Below are 25,782 nucleotides of genomic sequence, written 5' to 3' on the forward strand. Positions count from 1 at the left end.
CTGACCAAAAGCTGACTTGTCCCATTGTGGAAATAGGATTTGAGCGTTGTTGTGTGGCAGGGCTATACCTTTTGAATCAAGAATTCTGTTTGAGAATGAACCAGTGATTGGTTTTTTGGGTAAGGGGTTAGGGTGAAGGACTCCATCCAGTTCCATGGGGTAATTGATCTAGCTGGCAGAAATGAGTGGGGATAATGTAAGGAATGGACTTTTGAGGTTGAGTCATTTGCACTAGAATGTTGTGGAGAGGGGGCTTTCTGTACTTTTATTTGGGGAGATTTCTAGGTTGAGAGCTTATTTCAGTATTGTCAACCTCAGTCATTCAAAAGTCATGAGTTGGTGCTCCAAATATTATTAGATTGTCTTAAAAATAATAATGAAATTAAATAAATAAAACTTGGGTTCTTTTCACTTATCTTGGTTTCTGAGCCCTTAGATTACAGTTGGGTCATATTTTCAGGCTTTTCTCCTCAGCTATGATGGCTAGAAACTTACTTTTTAAATGAAAGTCGAGATTTTTGGCTTTAGGAGCTAGGGCTTTCAGAAAAACAATAAATATTGCAAGAGTTGACAACCCTGTGCAAGGTCCTTGCTCATGCACCCAGATGTGACTGCATTGGTGGTCATTGTAGGGTGGGAAGGATGGTTGAATAGCTTTCTGTACACTGAGGAGATGAAGGACCAAAGGGGGAGCCTGCTGCAGGAGAAAAGAGAGACAGTATCTGCCCCCTGAACTGCAGGGGAAGGCCCATCTTTTGTTAATAAAGTTGTATGCAGTGTTGTTGTAGCCATGTTGGTCCCAGGATATTAGAAAGACAAGGTGGGTGGAGATGGTATCTTTTATTGGACCAGTTTAGCTTTTGAGCTCCACAGAGCTCTTCTTAATAAAGTTGGCAATCTAGTAGTCCTGCTAGCTCCTGCACAGCTTTAGAATACCCAGACAGAAGCAGTAGCCAAGAGTACTTTTTTTAAATATATGCTCAGTGAAGAAGGTTGTGACCTCTCCTCTCAGATGTGCACCTCACAACAGTTATCAGTGCCTTAGCTACCTCTGGGTAGGATTACTGCAATTTTTTTTTATATCCAGCTATCCTTGAAGACCTCTCAGAAACTTTAGTTAATACAAAATGTGACTGCTCACTTAGCTTACAACCCTAAACAAGCAGATCAAGGGGGAGATTGGTAAACCAGCTGGCTGGTTGGCAGAGGTGGTGGTGGGGCTGACAGAGGATGGGAGCAGTAGGGATGGGAGTTGTTGTTTTGAATTGGGAGGGATTGTGTGAGGTCCTTCGTCTTGTAAGATTTGCAGTTATAGTCCATGCTTAGTGTCCAGTCTTGTCAGTCTCTGGAGACTCCAGTATGAGCTAGTATGTATGAACCTCTCCAGGCAGTGGTACTTTTTTCTGGAGGTGTTACAGCCTAAGTGAATTTGCCTAATTGTCTCCTGGCACTCTTCAGGGCAACTGCACCTGTATTTCTCCTTTGTGGTTCAGCAAGGGCACTCACTCTTAATTTTCAGCTTCACAGCTATTGCCTCTCATAGGTGGAGACATCTCTCTCTCCCTTCTGACTGGGTATTCAAGTTTATCTTAATTCCATAAGGTTTGTTCAGGATGTGACAGGCTGATCATATCCGGTCACATCTCCCACTGTTCTTAATTCTTGGAGGAGTTGTGGTCACCCTCCCCCATGAAATTCATACAGTCCCTGTCCCATAATGATACATAAACTCAATACAGTAAGATCTCCCAAAAATATTGCAGGAAATTGTCACATCTGTCACACCTTCCTATTCACATAAATCTATCCCCTATTTGTGGCCTATCCAGTCTAGATTCATAGAAATGTAGAGCTGGAAGAGACATTGTGAGGTCATGTAGTCCAACTCTGTGCTGAGGTAGGATCAGGTAAATTTAGATAATTCCTGACAAGTGTTTGTCCAATCTGCTCTTAAAAATCAACAGTGACTGGAATTCCGCAGCTCCCATGGCAACCTATTCCAGTACTTAACTATCATTATAGTTAGAAAATTTTTCCTAATATCTAGCCTAAATCTCCCATGCTGTAGATTAAGCTGCTGAATTCTTTTCTAACCTTCAGTGGACATGGAGAACAATTGATCAAAATTCTCTTTATAACATATTTGAAGATTGCTATCAGGTCCCCACTCAGTCTTCTCAGTCTTCTTTTCTCAAGACTAAACATGCCCAGTTTTTTTTAACCTTTCCTCATAGGTCAAGTTTTCTAATCCTTTTATAATTTTTGTAGCTCTCTTCTGGACTCTATCCAGTTTGTCCATATCTTTCTTAAGGTGTGACTCCCAGAACAATACTCCGTGTAAGGCCTCACTAGTGCTGAGTAGAGCAGGACAGTAACCTTCCATATCTTATAGACAGCACTCCTGTTAAGACAACCCAGAATGATATTAGCCTTTTTCACAATTCCATCACCTTGTTGGCTTATATTAAAGTTATCCACTATAACCCCTAGATCCTTTTCTGCAGTACTGCTGCCGAGCCAGTTATTCCCATTTTGTGTATTTGATTTTGCCATCTGAAATATAGTACTTTGCACTTGTCTTTACTGAGTTTCATCTGGGTGATTACAGATCAATTCTCCAATTTGTCAAGGTGGTTTTAAATTCTAATCCTGTCCTCCAAAGTGCTGGTAACCCCTCCAGTTTGGTGTCATCTATAAATTTTAAAAGCATACTCTCTGCTCCGTTATCCAAGTAATTAATGAAAATAATTAATAGTACTGAACCCAGGACAGACCTCTGAAGGATCCCACTAGATACATCCCCCAAGTTTGACAGCGAACCATTGAAAACTACTCTTGCAGTACAGTCTTTCAACCAGTTTTGGACCTACCTTATAATAATTTCATCTAGACCACATTTCCTTAGTTTTTTATGAAAATATCATGTGGGACTATGTCAAAAGCCTTACTGAAATCAAGATATTTCATGCCTTCTGCTTCTCCCCTCCACTAGACCAGTAATCCTGCCAAAAAAGGATATTAGGTTGGTCTGGCATGATTTGTTCTTGACAAATCCATGTTGGCTATTACTTATTGCCCTATGATCTTCTAGCTCTTAGAAATTGATTGTTTAATAATTTGTTCCAGTATCCATTTAGATAACAAAGTTAGGCTGACTGGTCTATAATTGCCCAGGTTCTCTTAGTACCCCCTTTTCAATATAGGTGCTTTATTTGCCATTCTCTAGTCCTCTGGGACCTCAGCCATCTCCCATGAGTTCTTGAAGATAATTGTTAATGGTTCCAAGATTGCTTCAGCTAGTTCCTTAAGTACCCCAGAATGAATTTAGTCAGATCCTGCTGATTTGAATATATCCAACTTATCTAAATATTATTTCCCCTGTTCTTTCCCTAATCTGACTTGTTTTCCTACCCCTTTGTTGTTAATATTGTGTTAAGCATTGGTTACAGTAAACTTTTTTAGTTATGACTGAAGCAAAATAGGCATGTAAACACCTTAGCCTTCTTGATGTCACCAGTTCTTAGCTCTCCTTTGCCACTAAGCAGTGGACCTACACTTTCCTTCATTTTCCTCTTGCTCTTAATTTATTTATAAAACCTCTTTTTGTTGCCTTTCATTTCCCTTACCAGTTGTAACTCATTCTGTGCCTTAGCCTTTCCAATTTTGTCCCTATCCACTTGCGTTATTCTTTTGAACTCATCCTTAGTAATTAGTCTGTTTCCACATTTTGTAGCGCTCCTTTTTGATTTTTAGGTCATTAAAGAGCTCCGGTTGCAGCCATATTGGCCTCTTACTTTTTTACCTATCTTTCCCTTGCATCAGGACTGTTTGTTGTTATTGTGCCTTAAATATAGTCTGTCTTTGCCAGGTCTCCTGAACTCCTTTTTCCCTTAGGTTTTCTTCCTGTGGGACCCTACCTGTCAGTTCTCTGAGTTTGTTAACGTTTGCTTTTAGGAACTGCATTGTCCTTATTCTGCAGCTCTCTCGCCTTGCTTTCCTTAGAATAATGAAATCTCTCATTTCACGATCATTTTCACCCAAATTGTCTTCTACTTGCAGATTTGCAACCACTTCCTCCCTATTAGTCAGAATCAAGTCTCAAACGACTGCCCCTCCCCTGTTACTTTCCCTGCCTTCTGAAACTAGAAGTTGCCCTCTACACATTCCAGGAACTTACCAGCAATTTTGTGTTTTGTCTTAATACTTTTCCAGAAGATGTCCAGGCAGGTAAAATCTCCCATTACTACTCCTGATTTGGTGGTGTATAGTAATCCCCTGTCAAGACATTACCCCTATTTTTCCCCTTTTATTGTCACCCAGAGATTTACAACGGGTCTACCTTTCACCTCTTTCTAGACGTCAGAACAAGTGCATGCATTCTTGATGTACAAAGCAAAACACCTCCTCCCTTTTTTCCCTGCCTGTCCTTCCTGAACAAGTTATACCCCTCTATACCAATATTCCAGGCCTGAGTTTTATCTCATCTCCTCCTTCACCTCTCTTACCTGCTTCCTGAGGGATATCTCCACAGTATCCCAGGTAGATCACCAAGCTTCATTAAGAATAATCCACCATTTTAAATACTTCAGTTAGCTCTTGTTGTGCGTTGTGTTCATATTATCAGTAAGATAATCAGTGGAGTACCCAAATAGCCATAGGGATTTGTGTGTGGAGGAAAAGGGGCATACCCTACTCAGTGATGTTATTTGGTAGGTATTTTATCAGACAGTGTAAAGCTGAACTGCAAAAGTTGTTTTTAGTAAAAATACATAAAACTAGGGATGTGGCTTCCTCAGGATCTCATCAGGTCTCCTCTAAATTCTAGTCAGAGGGAGTTACTCAAAAGCAATACAGGGCTCTCCCTTATACCACCGCCACCATCACCCGCCCACCCTGCACAACCCACTGCATTTATAGCACGGCAGCCCCTGATTGCCTGAAAACACAGAATATGAGCTCAGGAATCAAAATCAGAGCCTCCTCACAGTAGCATGTGTTTCTGCTAGGCTGTCAGTCTAGTCAACTCACCAAATATCTTTTTAATGTAAATTATCTAAGGCCACCATTTTCAAACATGAAGGCCTAAAGTTAGGCATGCACATCCATATTTAGGTATCTAATGAAAAGGAGCCTGGTTTTCAAAGAAGCTGAGCACTCTGCTGCTCCCACTGAAGACAGTGGGCGCACATCCCCTCTGAAAATCAAGCTACATTCATGTGCTTACATATGAATACAGGTGTCAAATTTTAGACACTCCCTTTTGAAAATGTTGGCCCATGTCACTACAGTAATCTCCTATTACTCCCTATGATGCTCTCTTCTTAGCTATAACACTTTCCCATAACTTCCTATAATTGTCTTCTTACTCTTTAAATGCTCACTTCCCGTATTCCTTGTGAAACTTTTCTCCTGACTCCTTTCTTTGAAATTCCCTTGTGCTATGTCACATGGATGTCCTGTCCCTTATCTGCCATATGCTGTTACATCCAAACTGTTCAAACCAGTGAGGGGAGGTCATGTTAGTCCTGCTGGCTCAACAGTCTGCAGCACTCTTTACATATGACAGCACATTCCTCACACACTGCAACAAATATGAGGGATTATAAAGTCTCAGAGCCTTCTAATAAAGATTAAGAGTAGAGACAGTATTTGCAATGTAAGGGGAAAGTAATTTATGCCTTTGAGAAACACCAGGGCAGAGAAATGAATCCCAGCTGTGTACTTTACACTGGGCTGACATACCAGCAAGCATCTTAGGGGGTTACAGCACTGCATTTTTTTCTGTATCTGATTCTGCTTGAGTGGAGTGCTCTGTTAGGTTTATTGCACGTGCTTCCTAAGTATGGCAAGATTTTTGAGGGGACAAAGAGAAGAGGGCTTGCAAGTGTTGTCTCATGTTTAGAACCTAATATGTCTTTTCCAGTTATAACTTCTGTGATCCTATATCTAGAATGGGAATAACTTTCTTTTCTTTAAGGAATTTGTCTAATAGTGCCAGATCCTTGGAGATGCATAGCCAGAGATCCTAGTGTTCCATCCAATCCCAGCCAGTGCCAGCATAAGTTAAAGCAGCCCTTAGGAAAACAAGAGTAGTGGCTAGCTGGGAACCATGAAACTCGGGTTGGCCCTCTAAGAGAAGACCAATTATTTTTTCCCCACATAAGCAAACACTCTATTCTTTTGTCTGGTTTCCAGGTAAGTCTCCTCCTACGTTGCTTATCTGAAGGGAATTTTTGAGTTTCTACAGCTCCTTTCATACCTGACATATGTAAAAGGTCTTTTGGAGTAATGAGTTAGGTACTGGTACTATATTCGGGGCTTAACCCTGAGGTTCACCTGAACTGGGATTGGTGCAGTTGATGGGAGGAAGAGTAAATGTAGTGTTACACCACTTTTCTGCACCCAGTAATCTTGAGACTGGCCAGAGGCCAATGCAGCTCCTATTATTAATTAGAGAAGCCTCAGGGCTGCTCTAATTTATGTTCACAGGCAGCTGGTCCACCAACTGATGATAAGATATAGTGCTGTGTGCTCAAGCTCTACCTCTAGCTGATGCCGCTCAAACCCATATGTACTGTCTATACCAAGCAGGGAGGGAGTGATGGGTTATTTTATGCTATCCCCGCGTTCCCCTGTGCAGGGGTAATCCTTATCTGCCCATATAGAACATCTTTAAAGTAGCTTTGTGCCATTCTGGAATGCAAATTTGACCTTACAGAGGGCTATAGATGAGGCCCAGAGGATTTATACCTGTGCTTTCTATGTCTCAACGCATCTACCCTTCTCCTTATCCTAACATGCAGCAGTAATCTCTCCCCTTCTGTAATCTCTACCCTATGTCACCCTCTCTCTTATCCCTCATCCACCCATTGAAATAAACACAGCTGCATTTATTTCATTGATTATACTCAGTGCATTTCTTTGATTCTAAGTGTCTACATTGGGTTATTTGAATGCACAATCAAAATTTGTATTTGTATTTTCTTTTTTCCATTGCCAAGGAAATTAAATGAAGAAAACTGTGTTAATTAAACGCTATAGCTGAGATTTTAAATGCACAGGACTCCGGAAATTAAAAATTCTGGTTTCTGCAGAAGCTATAATGTCCTCACCGCACACATACAGTACATTACATAGGGATGTGAGAAATCCACTTTTTTTCTTTTTGTTGGATACATTTATTAAGCATTAAATTTAATCTCATAATAAGTACCAGTCAGGGTCACACATTTTGTTCAGAAATATTTTTCTCTGGCAGTGTAAAGTTGGCATAACCTTTTCCATTGTTTGCATGCATGCAGTTTCACTGGTGGGTCAAGGGGATGAGTTTTCTCACCATAAAGTACCTGATTATTTCTACCATATTAAGGATGCTGGGGAGATCCTGAACTGCTTTCAACTGAGGTGATCTGAGGAATGGCTTGATCAAAGATGCAAAATATGTCTTTCTGTACATTTACATAAAGGAGTTGATTCAGCTATCATTGGAATCAATATCCTTGGCTAATGTCTGCCTTTGAATCCATGTGTTCACCACATGGATGCCAGTTGCCACGTGTATTTGAGGACAAAATTTGGCTTCCAGTCCTTAACGCTGAACTGACTTTTGTTGATGCATTTACTAGTGTGGCAGCCACAAAATCCAGCTTTTTTTCTGTCTCATGGGCAGGGGCGGCTCCAGGCCCCAGCACTCCAAGCTCGTGTTTGGGGCGACATGCCGTGGGGGGTGCTCTGCCAGCTGCGGGGGGGGGCGGCAGGCAGGCGGCCTTCGGTGGCATGCCTGTGGAGGGTCTGCTGGTCCCGCAGGACCAGTGGACCCTCCACAGGCACGCCTGCGGGAGGTCCACCGGAGCCGCGGGACCAGAGGACCCTCCGCAGGCACCGGCGACCAGCAGAGCGCCCCCCGCGGCATGACACCATGCTTGGGGCAGCGAAATGTCTAGAGCCGCCCCTGCTCATGGGCTCCCATACAGCAAGATACATTGCACCATAATGCAGATTTCCTGCATGCTGCCTCATTGCTGAGCAAACCTTCTCAACCATCTGTCCTGTCTCTGTAGCATACACTACACTATGTGAGGACAAGCTATATCACCTTTCCCAAGTAATTGCCTTGCTGATTTTAATCTCAAGTGGCCAATTTTTTTGCTTTCATTACAAAAGGAAAAAGGGGAGGAGGGAGGGAACAACATGAACTAAATGTCCTGATTTGGCTTATTTCATTGCATTTGAGTTTAAAACATTGTCCAAATTAAGGCACTCCTATTAGGCATCCTTACTCATGAGACTGATGCCACTGATTTCAAAGGAGTTACTCCCTGAAGTAAAGGTCACTCACATGAGTAAGGGTTTGCAGGATCAGGACCTAAATTCCACATTTTTGAGGGGAAAGCTCATAGAACGGTGTGATTTGCAGTGGAAACAGTTAATTCAGTATGATAATATGCATTTAATCTTAGCAAGGAGGATTGCTCACAGAAACAGACTTCTTGTCATAATACAGATTTGTCTCATATTGAAGGAATGCCAGTGAAAACAATGAAATATTTGTTATTTGTGTTTCACTACACAGCTCTTTTAAAAATAGTAATAACTAAGAATGTATCGAATAACAGTGTCATCATTTATCTTACCAATTACTATGCATACTTGCATGATTATTAAAACAGCCTGTGTGAGAGAACAAAAAGAGTAAATTACCAAGACTGTGGCTAAGGAGGTCAGGGCCTAGACAATCATTTCAAACTTCCTATTGAAAAAAAATGCATCTTAAAACAGTTAAAACAAAATTGAGAAAGAATCTAAAATAATCTCATTGCTCAATTTTCAGAAGTTTTCAGTGTGGGCCTAACTTTACATCCAGTATTGACAGTTTATTTTTAATGTTGTGGTAGTTCCCAGAGGTCTCAATTATGAGTGGGGGGTTCTATTGTGTGGCACTTAACAAACATAGAAATAAACCCAGTCACTGCTCAAAAGAGGGTAACATCTCAGAATAACTATCTGGCTTATTCTGAGTATTGTTGACATAATTGCATAGCTGTACTTTATCGTCTGGACCATAATGGAATGGCAGTAGATACTTAGATTGTAACTAGCCATTGACACCAGGAGTAGGTTACCAGCTGCCCACCCATAATTAATGGCTTTCTTTACCCCAGCAGTGGGGGAAGAAGGGCTCTGCTGTATCCAGTCAAAATAATAAGTATATTATCTACTCCATCCTTTTCTTATGTCCTCACCCTATTGACATCTCCTCTTCTTCTGATGGCAGTCCCAACCCTATCATCAAGTGTCAGATCTTTCGTTGATCCTGAATGTCTAATTTTTGCACTACTTACTCATTTAGGGTCATATAAGCTATGATTTGAAGTCTTTGTTCAGTTTCTCTAACGTGATTTGCTGTTTGCAAATGTTACACAATCCAAGAAACGTCAGCAAGACAAATCAGAGGCTTTCTTGTCCTAGTTATAAAATTTGGCCAGGACCCAATGGCTTGCAGAGGCAGAACTGATTAGAACTGGAGCTAGGAAACAAGAAAAATGATCTTGCTGGGTTCATAAGAATTCTTTTTAAAAAAACATGCAGATTTAGTCTAATGGTGTTTCAGTGACTCATAAGCATCATTTAACATGAGGAGTTTTTTGCTAATCCAAGTTTCCTAAAAGATGATTAGAAATGGATGGTCATTGAAGTGCCCTACTTTCCTGAGTATTGCCAACATGTCAGTGAGGTAGAGGGCAGTGCAGCAATCAGATAATATACTCAACACCTGGAAAAAAAATTGAGTCTCATGTTCAGTCTCTAAAGAAATTACTTTAGACAATGACCTGGAATGAGGCCAAATGGTGCGTCTGCAAATTCAGAATAAATGTCATAGGAGGAAAGAGAAAACACAGGGTACATAAGAATGAGAGGAAACAAAATTTGAGAAAATGGTAAAGATTTAAGCAGCTTTTTAAATCCACTGGAGACCCTCTCTTTAATGGCTCCCTTCCAATCCCCCTCTACCAAAATCATGTAGTACATTCTGTACTGTGTTGGCTCAGCAATGGATCACACATTGCTGTGATTATCTGGGACACAGGTGTGTCTGCTGTCTTATATTTTATTTATTTATGTATTTAGTTATCTACTTATTGGTGGAAGGAACAAGGAAAATATTAGCATCAGGGGAAGTCCAGCCAACCTAATACACCCAGTCCCCTAGTGGTTTATCCAAAGCCTATCTTCCTGCTTTAAAAAACATTCTCACTTTCTTCTTTTCCCAGAGTCAAACCCAGGCCCCTCTAACTCATGTACACTCTTTCCCCAACAACTTATCCAATATGTTTGTTACCCTTTGCTTCTACTAGTTCTACCTGAGTTGCTAGTTATGCCTCATTTCTTCAATTTTATACTATATTTTCCTAGTTTATAAAATCACCAAGGTGAAAAATGTTTGTCCTGTCACCTCATTAATCCCATTCATTATTTTGAAAACATTTGGAAAATAGCTTTTTGATTAAATGGAAATTTTCATGAAAAAAATTCTGTTTCATCAAAATTTTTCACAGAAAAAAGTCTTTTCATGACTAGAGCTAACAAAACCTCCTTCCACTTTGCCTTACGTAGTGGCTATGACTAGACTGCACAATGAACCTGAGTGATTGATACCTGGGTGTTAACGTTCTCACTGCAAAGCCCTGCCCATGTTACCCTGTCCTCAGTCTTTCTGCATTCACTTGTATTTGTCTGTCTGTGTGTCTGCCTGTCTTGGGGCATATTCCATGATGATTCTTTGTGCAGAGAAGCTCTAGGATTATTTCCCTGTCAATTGTGGAAGAACTTGTCTATCCTTCAAGGGGAATTGTGAAAAGGGTTTGGAAGGACTATCAGCACTCTAGTGTTTTAGCCTGTCTCTTCACTGCAAAGTGGGTAGGTTCCAGCACGTGTTATAGCAGAGCCACGGTTCTAACCCTCACCTTCAGCCAGTAAGATAACCCAGGTTAAAGCACCTCTAAACCCAAGTCAGAGGTTTTTTGTGTGGATAGTAGGAAGGTTAAGTCTAAAACACAGGCAGTACAAGAGTCTGGGTTAATTGTGTAGCGTAGACTTACCCTTAGATTCTTCTAATCTAGAATCATTAATGCTGTACTCTTCCGCTCTCTGTAAGGCAACAGTATCGTTCCTGTAGCATGCTAGCCAGTACTGCACACAGTATTTTAATTGGGATCTAACTAGTGCTTTCATCTCTGTGGTTTTGTATTCTTTTCTGTCTGTCTCTTAACAAAGTAAACTCCTGGCCTGTTTAGCGTTTCTCTGCTTTGAATTGAACTGATGGGTTTAATGATTTCTCTACAATAACCCCAATTCCTTTTCTTGATCAGTGTGCTGAACAATTGTTTTGTTTAACACATGTTGTCTAATTTGGTACCTTCCTCCCACACTAATTATCTTACATTTGTCTTTCTACTTTAAAACGTATTTAGCATCCACAAGTCTCCTAAATGATGCAAATCCTTTTGATCATTATTTGCATTGGTTATCCTACTAGCTTTACACTTTATAGATCTCTGAACAAATGATAAGTTTAAAAGTTAGGAATAGACACCGAGAAATTTGTTTTTTTTGTTTAAATAGAAATGGTCCCCAACTTGAAATTTTGGAACCAAATTTCACCCTCCACCCCACAAAGTTTGGGAGGAGGGAGTTTGGAATCAAGTTTCTGGTTTAGACATATCTCTATATTTGAGTAGTATTTTATTGAAATTTTAATCAAATTTAAAAGTTTTACTCTTCATTGGGCCAAATTCTGTACTGTTTTTTATCCCATGTGGCTCCAATGAAATCAGCACAGAATTTAGTCCATCCTGTCTAGTTCTCACCATTCCTGTCCTGCAACAGCAAATCTCTAACTATGTGTCCACCTACATAACAGTTTATGAATGCGTAAGGGAAAGTTCAAAATAGATAACAGCCAGTGCAAATGCATTCCAACAAGAATATGTAAAATGTACAAAGTTCATGCGAAGAGTTCAGAAGATAGGAAGCCACCAAGAGAGTGCTCCTCTGTGACAGATGCATTCCAGCAAGAAATTTAACCATGGATCTTTCTATCCAAATGTAGTAGGGCTACCTACAGTGCTAACAAAGAATATACGTATTGTGTCAGTAATGGTCTTATTTATTTGAGGCCTGTAAGTAAAGTTTTCAGACAGAGTACTCAGATTTATAAAAGAGAAGGAGCAAACATTGCTATTTTTGAGTAGAGTAATACTAGAGTATTAGTTATTTGAGGTAGAGACTCATCCATCCAAGTACTAATTTGGCCCAAACACATTGTGTGTGTGTGTGTGTGTGTGTAAGGCAAAGTTACAATCAAACATTAACATACTACGTTGTACATTACTTATTACGGGTCAGGTTGATATTCAAAGAACACAACTAAACATTATGCCTTGCTGGCAGGGAAGCCCTCCTCCTCTGAGTAGGCTAAACAAAGTGGCTGAATTTCTAAATGCCTAACCTATTTTTGGTGCTTCTCTTGTGTACATACTTAGTGTGATAGTTTTTCCATTACAAGAGCAGTCCATATTATACTATATCACAGTTACAGAGGAGGAGGAATCACATAATTGCAAATTATTGGAAAACCAAATCCAACTGCTGACAATAAAAAAGAAATGAATTTGTCATTCTGTTTAAAATGAAGGCCCTTTACTGGAACAGTGAGTAAGCAGGTCAGGGGATCTCTAGGAAGCTGGCATTTTGTCATCAATTGAATCTCTTTAATAATTTTCTCCTAAAACCATATAATTTTTGGACACAACCACCATGTGTGCAAGTGTGTTCCCCTTTCCCTGCAACCCCTCCAACAGAGCACCTCCCTCATAGCAGAACTACGATGGACCTTAACTGGAGTCAAATGCCATCTACACAGTAATTTATAAAAAAGAATTCTATCTGACCTACACAAAATTGAAGATGTATATCCCCTTTCCTATACCCACTCATCCAGATTGGTTTCTTTGTCCAAATCTCTCTCCCATCTTTTCAGTTGGGCAGGTGTGGGGGCAGAATCTTGGTCCTGCCGGCTCCTGGGGCTCCTGCTGCAGGCTCCGCACCCACCAGCAGACAAGCTCCCCACTCCCCTGCCTCCTCCCCCGAGCGTGCCGCATTCTCGCCCCTCCTCATCCCTCCCAGCACTTTCCCTGCCACCAAACAGCTGTTTGCTGGCACTTTGCACACTCTGGGAGGGGGAGGGGAAGGGCGAGGGCCACAGCATGCTCAGGGGAGGAGGTGGGGGCAGAGCCTTGGGGAAGAGGGTGGAATCGGGGCAGGGTGGAGCAAAGGCAGGGCCCTCGCACTCCCCCTACATGTACCCCCCCAGCCCCATGCTGTGAGCTGCTCAGGGCAGGGGGCTGGGGTGGGGCAAGGAGCTGGGAGCACCCCCATGACCCCAGCGCACACACCGTGCCATGACTCCTGCACCCCCCCAAACATCCCCAGTCCCCTGCTCTCCCTGACTCCTGCAACCCCCACACACATATCCAGGCCCTACATACCCGATGCCCTGACTCCTGCACCCCCCACACATCCCCACCCCCACCCTGAGCACCAGATGGGAGCTCTTGCACACCCCCCACATTCCCACCTGCACCCCTTACACCAAATGGGAGCTGCCCCAGGTAAGCGCTCCACACTCAACTCCCCTACCCCAACCCTGAGCCCCCTCCTGCATCCTAACTCCTGGCCAGACCCTGGACCCCAACCCCCAGCCCGCTCCTGTGCCCTAACTCCCTCCCAGTCCCTGCACTCCCTGCCCTGACTCCTGCACCCTCCTCACACAGCCCCAGCCCTGGCCCTCCCTGACTCCTGCAACCCCCACAGCCCTCTGCCCTCCCACAGCCCTCTGCCCTCCCTGAATCCTGCACACACACATCCTCACCTGCGCCCCTCGCACCAAACGGGAGCCGCCCAGGTAAACACTCCATACCCCAACCCCCTGCCCTAGCCCTGAGCCCCCTCCCGCTCCCTAAGTCCTGGCCAGACCCTGCACCCCAACATTTTCTAACATTTTTTTAATAAAGCGCTCTTATCCAAAGTGCTTCACAATAGTTAATGATACAAACAAACAATATTTGCAAAGATCATTAAGTGGTCTGCTGAGACCCTCAGCAATTTTCAGGTGGTCTGTGGAAAAATAAATTAGACTACAAAAACAGTCAAGGTACCTCACTTCATTTTCATTTACTTCCTATTACTTATAGGAGGAGGATGAAGAAAAAAAGAATGAAAAATGGGGTGGTGGAGAGATAAGAGAGAATGTTCTTTTTCTTGGCTGGATCCCAAGGAGGGGCCCCAAAAATAAAGCTGAGCACAGGGCCCCACTAACTCTAAATCCGCCACTGCTTGTAAATACTGAAAATACACGATCTTTATATTATTTACATGTTTACATATTTCTTAGTATGATTTCAGAAACCAAGACCCAGGAACAGCTGTCCAAATTGAGTAATCACAGGTCTTGTCCACAGCGAATAGTCACTTCAATATTTCCTAGGGATAAATTCCTGATTATTAATGAAAGTAGCTAAGGGAAAGAGCCTCAGCAACAGGAATTTTAAACATCATAACAACAACAAGGAGGCAAATTAGGGAAAGCTGGTCCCTTTGCAGGCTTATTCAGAACTTTAGAACTCACCCTTGGTCTTTCATGTTTCTGTATAAATTTTAACATCCTACCATGTTTTTAATGTCATGCCAGGGATACCAACATGGATTCACTAAAACAAAAATAATAACTTTGGGGGGACATTTGTCTTTACTGAGGCTACTCTCCCTAGCCAAGAAACTCCTTATTTGTTCCATTCTTCCAAGTCTTTCATTATTTTTATTCCACATTAAAGGGTAATTTGTCTTAAGAAGTTTTGTATCTTTTGTCACAATATTTATTCTTAAATATTTTAAAGATTCCTTTATCCATTTAAATTTATGTAGCTGACAACAATTTGGCCAGTAGCTTCGACTCGCTCGAGGGCAGGAGGAGCAGAACCCGGTCCCCGGGTTCAAAGTAACGCACCTGCACCTCCTGGTTATAAGTCTGTTCCTGCCTGTCCTGTGGAGCCTTTAAGTTTTCACGAGTTGGAGGACATACTCCAGGAGTCCCTGGGTTGGAGAGGGAGACTGCTCCCAAGTTTCTCGCATTAAGTCCAACAGGCCCCATGGACGGCGTCCATACAATAGCTCAAATGGGGAAAACTTGGTTGATGACTGGGGTACCTCACGGATGACTAGCAGCAGGGGAGGGAGCAACTGGTCCCACTGATGTAGCTCCTCCTGGGGGAACTTCCGCAACATCTCCTTGAGGGTCCGGCTGAACCGTTCCACCAGACTGTCCGTCTGCGGGTGGTACATAGAGGTGCATAATTGTTTTACCCCCAGGAGCTTGCAGACCTGCTGTAACAACCTGGAGGTGAAATTGGTGCCTTGATTGATTAGGATTTCTCAGGGCAGACCCACCCAAGCAAAGACCTTCACCAGTTCCCTGGCGATGGTCTGGGCGGTGGTGCTCCGCAATGGGATGGCCTCGGGGAAATGGGTGGCGTAGTCAACGATGACCAGGACATACTGGAACCCGGCAGCGCTTTTTGGGAGCGGGCCCACCAGGTCCATGGCCACTCGTTCAAAAGGTGTGTCGATCATAGGCATGGGGACTAGGGGTGCCTTGGGCACTCGCTGGGGAGCGGCTAACTGGCACTCTGGGCAGGAGCTATAATAGTTCCTCACCTCCTGGTGAATACCGGGCCAGAAGAACCGCATCAAGATCCGGGTGAGGGTCTTCTCATGGCCCAGATGCCCAGCAGCCGGGATGTCATGTGCCAGCTTCATCACAGCTCGCCGGTGACACCGCGGTACCAGCAGCTGTGTTTGGGGTTCCTTCGTGCGGGAGTCACTGTCGATCTGGTAAAGATGGTTCCGGCGTAGTTCGAAGTGGGGCCACTGGGTTGCGCACTGGGGGTCGATGATTGTCCCATCAACTGCCGCGAGCTGTTCATAGGCTGGCTAAGGGTAGAGTCAGCTCTCTGATCACAGCAAAAATCAGTATGGAGGAGGGGTTCGACCGCGGGCACCAGCAGGGGATTGTCGGTTTCTTCGGTCTCTGGTTCAGTTCGCGGGGTCCCGCACCCCTCTTCCGGTAGGGCCTCCTGGCGCTCTCCCTCCAGCGCCGGGGTCAAGCGGAGAATCTCCTCAAAGGTGGGGCAGTCCTGCCCCAGGATCACCGGGTACGCCAGTCGAGGTGCTAAGCCGACGACGATTCATCAGGTGATGCCCCTACTGTCAATGGGACCCAAGCACTAGGGTAAGGCCGGACGTCCCCATGGATGCATTGCAGTTGAATCGTTCCCAGGCAGGGGTCTGCCTGGGGTCCCAGAGTCTGGTGGATGAGCGTCTGGCCGCAGCCAGAGTTGATCAAAGCCTGGGTGGCATGGCCCCTGACAACTACTGGAACCGTGATCTTGGGAGCCTGTGGTAGCCGAGCCCTGGTGTCCCCTGCACAGACCTGCCCGAAGCTGCAGTCCATTTCCGTGCAGTCCCGCTGCAAGTGTCCGGACTGCCCACAATGGAAACAGGGTCCGAGTTCAGGGCGACTGCCCCAGGAGGGGGCTCCCCTCGGACTCATAAGGGGACTCCAGTGGACCCTCGCGGCCCCCGGCACGGGGAGCACCGGACCAGACCGAGGAGCAGGATCCGGACGTCTGAACCGAGACCCCGGGCGGGCGTCCTGCCCGCGGCCAACTATCCGTGGCCCGGTTGGGGCGTCCCCTTTTCTGCCCAAGTTAGAGCATTCGGGCCCGGGGTTTTGAGGTTGGAAGGCGGGCCCCACGGGTGTTTCGGCCACAAGAAATTCTTCCATCAGTGAGACGGCCACAGCCAATGTTGCTGGCTGATGGCGGAGCACCCAGGCCCATCCTTGGGCCAGTAGGGTGTGCACAAACTGTTCCAGGATGACTTGTTCCGTGACCTCCTCTGCCGTCCTCGTTTCTGGCTGTAGCCATCGTCTACATGCTTCCTTCAGGGCTTGGGCCACCAGCCAAGGTCAGGTGCCTGAGGGATACGTCTGGCTCTGGAACTGTTGCCAAAAAGTCTTGGGGCTGACATCTAAGGCATCCAAGATTGCGGCCTTGACTTGGCTATAATCCCTAGCCTCTTGTGTCGCCAGCCCCCAGTATGCCGTCTGGGCCATCCCAGTTAGATACGGGGCCAAAAGGGTGGCCCATTGGTCCTGGGGCCACCCAGCGACCAGTGACACCCGTTCGAACGTTACCAGGAATGCCTCAGCGTCATCATCGGGGCCCATCTTGGTTAGTCGCACTGGGGCGGCAGGGCGTGGTGCCCCAGCCCCATCTCCTGGTGGCAGTTCTACGAGGTGCGGTAACGCTGTCACCAGCTGTTGCAGCTGGGCTCCAAGCTGCTGAATGAGCTGCTGCTGCTGCTGGAGTTGAGTGGCATGCTGCTGCTGCTGCTGCTGGAGTTAGGTGGTGTCCTGCTGTTACTGATGTTAGAGTTGGGCAGCTGCCTGCTGCTGCTGCTGTAGCTGGGTGGCCTGCTGCCGCTCCTGACTCTCAGCAGCTTAAATAAACACTCCATCTCCATGGTTCTTTGGGGGGGGTGGCTCTCCCCCTCCAACCCCTTCTCACAGTCAAGGGATCAGATCCCCACTTCTGGTACCGTGTATACAAGAGTTCACCAGGGCTCGACCCTCTCTGGGGCGGAGAGGAGCCACGCTGGCTTACTACACACCGATGGGTCCGGGGAAATAGTCCGGCCGGGGCTCTCCCTCGGTAGCCCTTGCAGTAGTCGGCTGCACAGTAGTTACGTCTGGCCCCAGCTCCGGCGGGGCAACCACCACTGGGTCAGGAGTGCTCAGGCCCTCAGGCAGGGCTGAGCAACAGTAACAGTTTTAAGGCCCGGCCCTAGGTCAGGGCGGGGCAACAACCACTGAGTCAGGAGTGCTCAGGCCCTTAGGCAGGGCTGAGCAACAGTAATAGGCTTCGGCCTCCTCAGGCCAGGGAGAAGAGGAGTCTGCCACCCAGGAGTTGGGTGGCAGGGGGGACGCAGGCCCTCCCACTCCCCTACGTCCCAGCCCGGGGCCCTATCAGCAGCTGACGATCCGCTGCTTAGTCAATGGGGATCCTGGCCACAACACACTGACATAGGCTCCGGTAATGCTGCAGCCAGACTGGGGTCGGCTGCCCCCAGGCTACTTCCGTACTCCCCCTCGGGCTCTACCTGGGTCCTGACGTCGGCCTCTGCAGGGTCCAGGAGCATGGACTCGTCGTGGCAGGGGCTGGTTGGCAGGTCTGGCAACTCCTCCGGGTAGTTGGCACAGGGTAGCTCCGGCAGCTCCTCCGGGTGGCGGGCGTGGGGTAGCTCTGGCAGCTCCTCCGGGTAGCGGGTGTGGGGTAGCTCCGGCAGCTCCTCCGGATAGTGGGTGCGGGATAACTCTGGCAGCTCCTCTGGATAGCGGGCGCGGGGTAGCTCTGGCCAGTCTAGGTGGCTGCCTTGGGCCGCAGGAGCTTCCCAGTCTCGAGCTCCCCTAGGGACGTCTGCTCTCTCCGGTGGCTGGGGCCCTACTGAGCTCTGAGGGCTGGCCTTTATAGTTCCAGGTCGCCGCCCGGCCCTTTGAGGGGCGGGCTCAGAGCTCCCTAGCTCCACCCGCTCTGGCCTCTAGCTGGGCTCTTCCTCCTCCGGGATGGAGTGGAGCCACACCGCCTCACTGCACAGACCTGCTTAGGCACATCTGAAAATCCCTCTAGGTGCCTATCTGCATCTCTAGGTACCTAATTATCTGGCTATCTTACCCCTTAGGCACTTCTGAAATTGTTACCCTGTGTTTGGATGGTAGTCTCAATTTTTCTATGTGACCAGTGTAGATATGCTAGATGAAGTGACAAAATGAGTTTTCTGTTGCTTTCCCAGGTCAGATAATCTTTCTTCCCTCAAATATCACACAGAGGTTCTGTGCAACTAATCCTCTAAAGATGATGTTTTGGAGTTTATCCAACATTTTTGCTCCAGTTTCTTACACAAGAAAGCAAAATGCAGCAATGGCTGATGTGGTAGTGGAGATAGGCTTGAAGTGTAGAATCTTAATAGTTCCCCAGAAAGATTTTTCCATATTTGACTAAAATGTGTCACCAATAAATGCTGCAGTCTTCCCAGGAAGTAAAGACTGCTGTAATATACTCATCCCAGAATGTACTTTTACATTTACAAGATCATTGTTTGAATTTGTTACACTATTAGCTTTTACATTTTACAAACCTCTGTGCAAGTGACAAGTTGCAGAGTTAAGGAGGATTATTGCTGCAGGAAAAGGATGCTGCCCAGAGCTCACCCCAAATAAAAAGTCAGTGGTATTTAGAGGACATATAAACTTGTTGACTGGAAACCATAAGAGCTAAAATCCTTTCACTTTACTGGGCTAAGAGTATAAGTGAGAAGCATATATAAATAACATTTTGATGTGCTCCCTGAAATTGAGGAAACAGACATACTGAGGAAAGATGCTTGTAACCCAAACTCCACGAGCCCTCCACTCAAACTTCGATGTATTCAAAATCCTGATCCAAATCTTGTGCCTGGGGCCCATCTCTATTAGTATCCAATGCTCAGAACACAATCTTGAAACTGCCACAATCCTTTATTTCAAAACCCTCTTTCTTCAAATAAGGCAAAGCATGCAATCCCTTTTTAGAGCTATGTATATGCTGCATTTAGAGTTCTGAAAGTTGTTTTATAAGCTGTTTTATTATTATCTGAGTACAAAAAGCAACCAAAACATTTCTTAACCATATTTTTTCATGCTCACATAATTCAAGCCTGGCTGCATTGCTGTATGTCAAACTTTCTAAACAAGTGGCTCAATTCCGTTCCCATTGGAGTCAATGGCAAAACTCCCATTGGTTTCAGTAATTGGTTCCAAAATTGAGAGTTCCAACCTCTAAAGTACTTTACTGAGAAAGCTGTGATTGAGTGAGAATAGGCTCAGAGTAGAAGTGTGAATGGATCATCTCACTGAGTCATTTTGCAGTCTTGGAGCCACACAGTTTGTCTCTGTGTAGATGTGCAGGGGGTGGGTACAAAAAGCCTCCCCTTTGGTGAACATGTGCAGGGACCAGACACAGCCCTAGTGCTTGTACTGAGCACCAAGACTTCTCTAGGAGAGCACTGATAGTAGTGTCCACAGAGGAATCATGGCCTCACACTGAGAGCTGGAAGTCCATGCATTTGTCCTGTGTTCTTGGTCAAAATAGTCTTCCTCTAGTGGCTTTCAGTTTGCTGTGTGCAGTTGGCTGCTGAATTGCAGCCCAGATGTGACTGAATTTTACCGATGCTATGTTGTTTGCAAAGCATAATCTTTTAGTATGAAAGACTATGTCTGTAAGACTTATTATGGGGTATAGGTACCCCATTGTTTGTTGAATGATGAAGGGGTTAAACCTTCACTGGACTGGAATAGCACAGCCCATAGGGGGACTGCCTTAGGTGTGGGCCTGGAGAGAAGCTAACAGCTGAGCCTCATGCACAAGGAAGTCACAAAACCCCTAAAACTTCCAGAGGGGTAAAGAGATGGTCCCAAGAAAGGGGAGTTTCTTCCAAACAGAGAGGAGAGGTCTGGAAGCTAAGGGAGTGGATCATAGCATGCCCTCTTCTTTATCCATTCTTTTCCCTTACACAGAGTAAAACTGGGACTGCGTGGCCACCCTGCGGAGGGGAATTCTTATTGTGTGGTTGTTTGTTAGGTCGCCCTGACAAAAAGGGAACAATGAAAGATGAATTGCCTCCTAGGAAGAAAACTGTGTGAAGAAAGAGCTGGGTTTTGTTTTTGTTTTGCTATTCCTTCCTGGCTTAAAAGGATTGAGGCAATGACTGTTACAAGATTCTAAAAGTATAAAATAATTTTATTCACACACACACACACACCCCCTTGGTTTCTATTCCTCTCTTTTTGGGTAGATTTCAATTTGAAAATCAATTAAAAAAATTAGAAAACATAAAGCAGATATGACACCATGGAAGCACACGAACGAAGAGTATCCCATTTTACCAACACACATGACTTTTTAAATGGTTTATGCTGAAATTACATTACTAGTCCTCAAACAACCAGTGTTCCATCCTGAAAGTGTCCACCACTGCCTCTCCTTTGCCTTTTGCACCTTAAGCCAATTTTCTATCCTGTGTCCTATTTTGCCTCCTCCTCCAGGACCTTAACCATTGAACTCTGATGTGAAATCTTGTCCAAGTACTAGGGCTGTCAATTAATGTCCGTTAACTCACGTAGTTAACTAAAAAAAAATTAACTGCGATTAAAAAAATTAATCGCAATTAATCGCACTGTTAAACAATAGAATACCAATTGAAATTTCTTAAATATTTTGGATGTTTTTCTACATTTTCAAATATATTTCTGTTACAACACAGAACACAAAGTGTACAGTGTTTATATTATTATTATTTATTACAAATATTTGCACTGTAAAAATGATAAAAAGAAATAGTATTTTTGAATTAATCTCATACAAGTACTGTAGTGCAATCTCTTTATCGTGAAAGTGTAACTTACAAATGTAGATTTTTTTGTTACATAACTGCCCTAAAAAACAAAACAATGTAAAATGTTAGCGCCTACAAGTCCACTCAGTCCTGCTTCTTGTTCAGCCAATTGCTAAGACAAACAAGTTTGTTCACATTTACAGGAGATACTGCTTACTGCTTCTTGTTTACAATATCACCTGAAAGTGAGAACAGGTGTTCGCATGGCACTTTCGTAGCCAGCGTTGCAAGGTATTTATGTGCCAGATATGCCAAATATTCATATATCCCTTCATGCTTCGGCTACCATTCCAGAAGACATGCTTCCATACTGATGATGCTCGTTAAAGAAATAATGTGTTAATTAAATTTGTGACTGAACTCCTTGGGGGAGAATTGTGTGTCTCCTGTTCTGCTTTACCTCCATTGTGCCATACATTTCATGTTATAGCAGTCTCGGATAATGACCCAGCACATGTTCGTTTTAAGAACACTTTCACTGCAGATTTGACAAAACGCAAAGAGGGTACCAATGTGAGATTTTTAAGGATAGATACAGCACTCGACCCAGGGTTTAAGAAACTGAAGTGCCTTCCAAAATTTGAGAGGGATGACGTGTGGAGAATGTTTTCAGATGTCTTAAAAGAGCAACACTCTGATGCAGAAACTGTAGAACACGAACCGCCAAAAAAGAAAATCAACCTTCTGCTGATGGCATCTGACTCAGATGACCAAAATCAGGGATCTCAAACTCAAATCACCACAAAGACCACATGAGGACTAGTACATAGGTCTGAGGGCTGCATCCCTGAAACCTTCCATGAGGCCCTGCCTCTTCCCACCCCTCCCTGCCCCCATTCCAACCCCTTTCTCACCCCAACTCCGCCCCCTCCTTGCCCCTATTCCAACCCCTTCACCAAATCCCCACCCCGGCCCCGCTTCTTCACTGCCTCCTCCCCTGAGCACGCTGCTTCTCCACTCTTCCTCCCTCCCTCCTGGAAAGTTCTAGGCTGCTTGGCAGTGGGAAGCGCTGGGAGGTAGGCAGAGAAACGGGGACGTGGCGCGCTGGGGAGGGGAAAGAGGGAGCTGGGGGGTGGGAGCGTGGCAGGCTGCAGGAAATAACTCTGGGGTGGGGGAGCTTGGCAGGCCACAGGAAATAACTCCGGTGTGGGGAAGGGAGCTTGGCGGGCCCCAAGAAATAACTCGGGGGGTGGGGAGCTAGGCGGGCCACAGGAAATAACTCCGTTGGCTACATGCGGCCTGTGGGCTGCGTGTTTGAGACCTCTGATCAAAATGAACATGCGTCGGTCCACTCTGCTTTGGATTGTTATTGAGCAGAACCTGTCATCAGCGTGGACGCATGTTTTCTGGAATGGTGTTTTAAGCATGAAGGGACATATGAATCTTTAGCACATCTGGCACGTAAATAACTTGCGAGACCGGTTACAACAGTGCCATGTGAATGCCTGTTCCCACTTTCAGGTGACGTAAACAAGACGTGGACAGCATTATCTCCCGCAAATTGTAACCAAACTTGTTTGTCTGAGTGATTGGCTGACCAAGAAGTAGGACTGAGTGGACTTGTAGTTTCTAAACTTTTACATTTTTTTATTTTTGAATGCAGTTATTTTTTGGACATAATTCCACATTTGTAAGTTCAACTTTCATTATAAAGAGATTGCACTACAGTACTTGTATTAGTTGAATTGAAATATACTATTTCTTTTGTCTTTTACAGTGCAAATATTTGTAATAAAAATAAATATAAAGTGATCACTGTACACTTTGTATTCTGTTTTGTAATTTAAATTAATATATTTGAAAATGTAAAAAAAAATCCAAAAATATTTAAATAAATGGTATTCTATTATTTTTTAACAGTGCGCTTAAGCACTTAATTTTTTTAATGGCTTAACAGCCCTACCTTTTGAAAACCAAAATATGCCACGTCCATTGAATTTCCATTATCCATCATGGCAGTAATATCATCAAAGACTCCAAATCTTGGAAACTTTCCTCAATACATTTCCCGAAATGTATTAGTTTAAAATGGCCTGCTTTTGTCTCTTGACACTTTGACAAAATAATGGAGTTATTTGTGTCACTTTCCAACCTTCCTCTGAAATCTGGATCAAATCTGCTATGCTCTTACAAATATCAGTTAAGCATTCCCCAATTTCTTAGCCCAGTCCTGTGTATATTCACTGATGAGCCCCCACCCTGTGGTCTGTTATTGATTATCCATCTCATGCTTTGGAAATGATACTGTAATGCTTTCAAGTGGGTCATCACAAAGCTGCACCAAAAAGAATGATGCATAAATTGTATCATCCAAAGAGTAGCCCCCAGAAGCATTCTGACTCAAACACCTCTTTGAGTCTCAGTTCCTTCCATTTCGTCCTTGTTCCCAGGTGGTAGTTTTCCGTTGGACGATACCAGTAGCAAGTTACTACTGCCCATACCCCTCTCCCTAGCTTTCTTCCCTCTTCCTCCTGGTACTGGCTTAGCTGCTTGGCCAGGATAGGGGCAGGAGTAGAGCTACAACTCTGCCCATTCTTCATCCATTTCCCATTCACCTGCTCCAGGGAGTAAGTGGTGAGTATCTCCATTTTCTCCTGTGTGCCTGGTCCCAAGCCAAGGTGCAATGGGAGCTCTTACTCACTTGGGCAGGTCTGTAGTCCGAGTACAAACCTAGCCCTGAATAATGTGACAAGGAACTGAGGCAGGGAATGCTGCGCACTAGTTCAGACTGAAAGCTTTGTAGGGAAAAAATTGATGATTAATAAGATTAAAAGAAGAAAACACCACACCCAGTAAACCAGGCTTGGTCCAAAAGGTAGGTGAAATTGCCAAAGAGAGCTCCTCTTTAAAAGGCCCAGTGGCTTTCTCTGAGACCAGCATTCTACTAGTTTCCCTGGATATGTTTCACAGAGCAGCAGTACCAAGGGTTTTTTAATGGTTGGCTCCAGTGTTCTCTTTTGAGCCATCTTGTCTGCTCCTGCAGGAGATGAACAGAGGACCCAGACTCCCCCTCTCCTGACAGTGCAGGTCTTCAGGAGACGTGCTTCCACAAAGTGCTCCTCTACACCCTACGGCAGTGCAGTAAAAGCCAGGGAGGTTGACTCTATGGCCAGGTCCACACTACAGCGTTAAATCGATTTAAACAGCGTTAAATCGATTTAACGCTGTAACCGTCCACACTACAAGGCACTTAAAATCGATTTTAAGGGGTCTTAAAATCGATTTCTGTACTCCAGCTAAACGAATGGAGTAACCCTAAAATCGATATTACTAAATCGATTTAGGGTTAGTGTGGACGGATATCGAAGTTATTGGTCCTTTATTCTTTTACTGAGCTACCCAGAGTGCACCACTCCGGAAATCAATGGTACCCTGGAACCATGGACGCACACCACCAAAGTAATGTGCCCTAGTGTGGACGTGTAAAATCGATTTTATAAAACCTGTTTTATAAAATCGATTTTACTAATATCGATTTAAAGCTGTAGCGTGGACGTAGGCTATGTGAGATAATTCTGCCTTAGCTTCTGTGCAGATTTCCAGTCAGAAATCTAGGTAGGGATCAGTCCTGCAAGGTGCTGAGCATTCTGCCCAAGGTGCAAAAAAGCACATAAGCACATGTTTAACTTTTAGCATGTCAGTAGCTCCATTGCCTTCAGTGGAATTACTCACATGCTTAAAATTAAGAATGTCCTTAACTGTTTAGGCACAGAATCGATCCCATAGTCCTGAGGGGAATATACAGTACCATGCAACTGTTCCTTGAATCCACCCCTTCCACCACAGCTCTGGCATCCTATATCCACAGAGGACTGTCCATAGTTTTGAAAGGAGACCACGCTGTATTGACTCCACTCCATCCCTCCCACAGGCACAGGGTTTTTTTGGTACCCTAAATCTTGCTTCTTTGCTTTCCTCTAGAAGGTCATAGGGACCTTGATCTGGCAAAAAAAGAAGTATGATGTTCCTATATAATAAATATTTTTAACATTTTATTAGTGTAAATAAATCCTGTAGTCTGGAAGCCCAGAGAATGCAGCTAACATGTTTTGCTTGCTGAAACATTTATGGAGTCATTTTCAGGCAACAGCATGCAGCCACACTAGTTTGTTAAAGGTAAACTGAAGTGCTTTGGAAATAAACACTAAATGGTGTTTAAGAGCTTAAATTATTACC

At 44.5% G+C, this 25,782-nt stretch overlaps 1 protein-coding gene across 13 annotated transcripts in view; it reads left to right on the forward strand.

Moving 5' to 3' along the window:
• The window catches only part of CACNA1C (calcium voltage-gated channel subunit alpha1 C), an 882,295-nt gene that overhangs the window by 478,920 nt on the left and 377,593 nt on the right, over positions 1-25,782 (forward strand). The window lies entirely within an intron of this gene.

The sequence above is a fragment of the Gopherus flavomarginatus genome, chromosome 1, assembly GCF_025201925.1.
Source record: "Gopherus flavomarginatus isolate rGopFla2 chromosome 1, rGopFla2.mat.asm, whole genome shotgun sequence".
Taxonomy (NCBI): domain Eukaryota; kingdom Metazoa; phylum Chordata; order Testudines; family Testudinidae; genus Gopherus; species Gopherus flavomarginatus.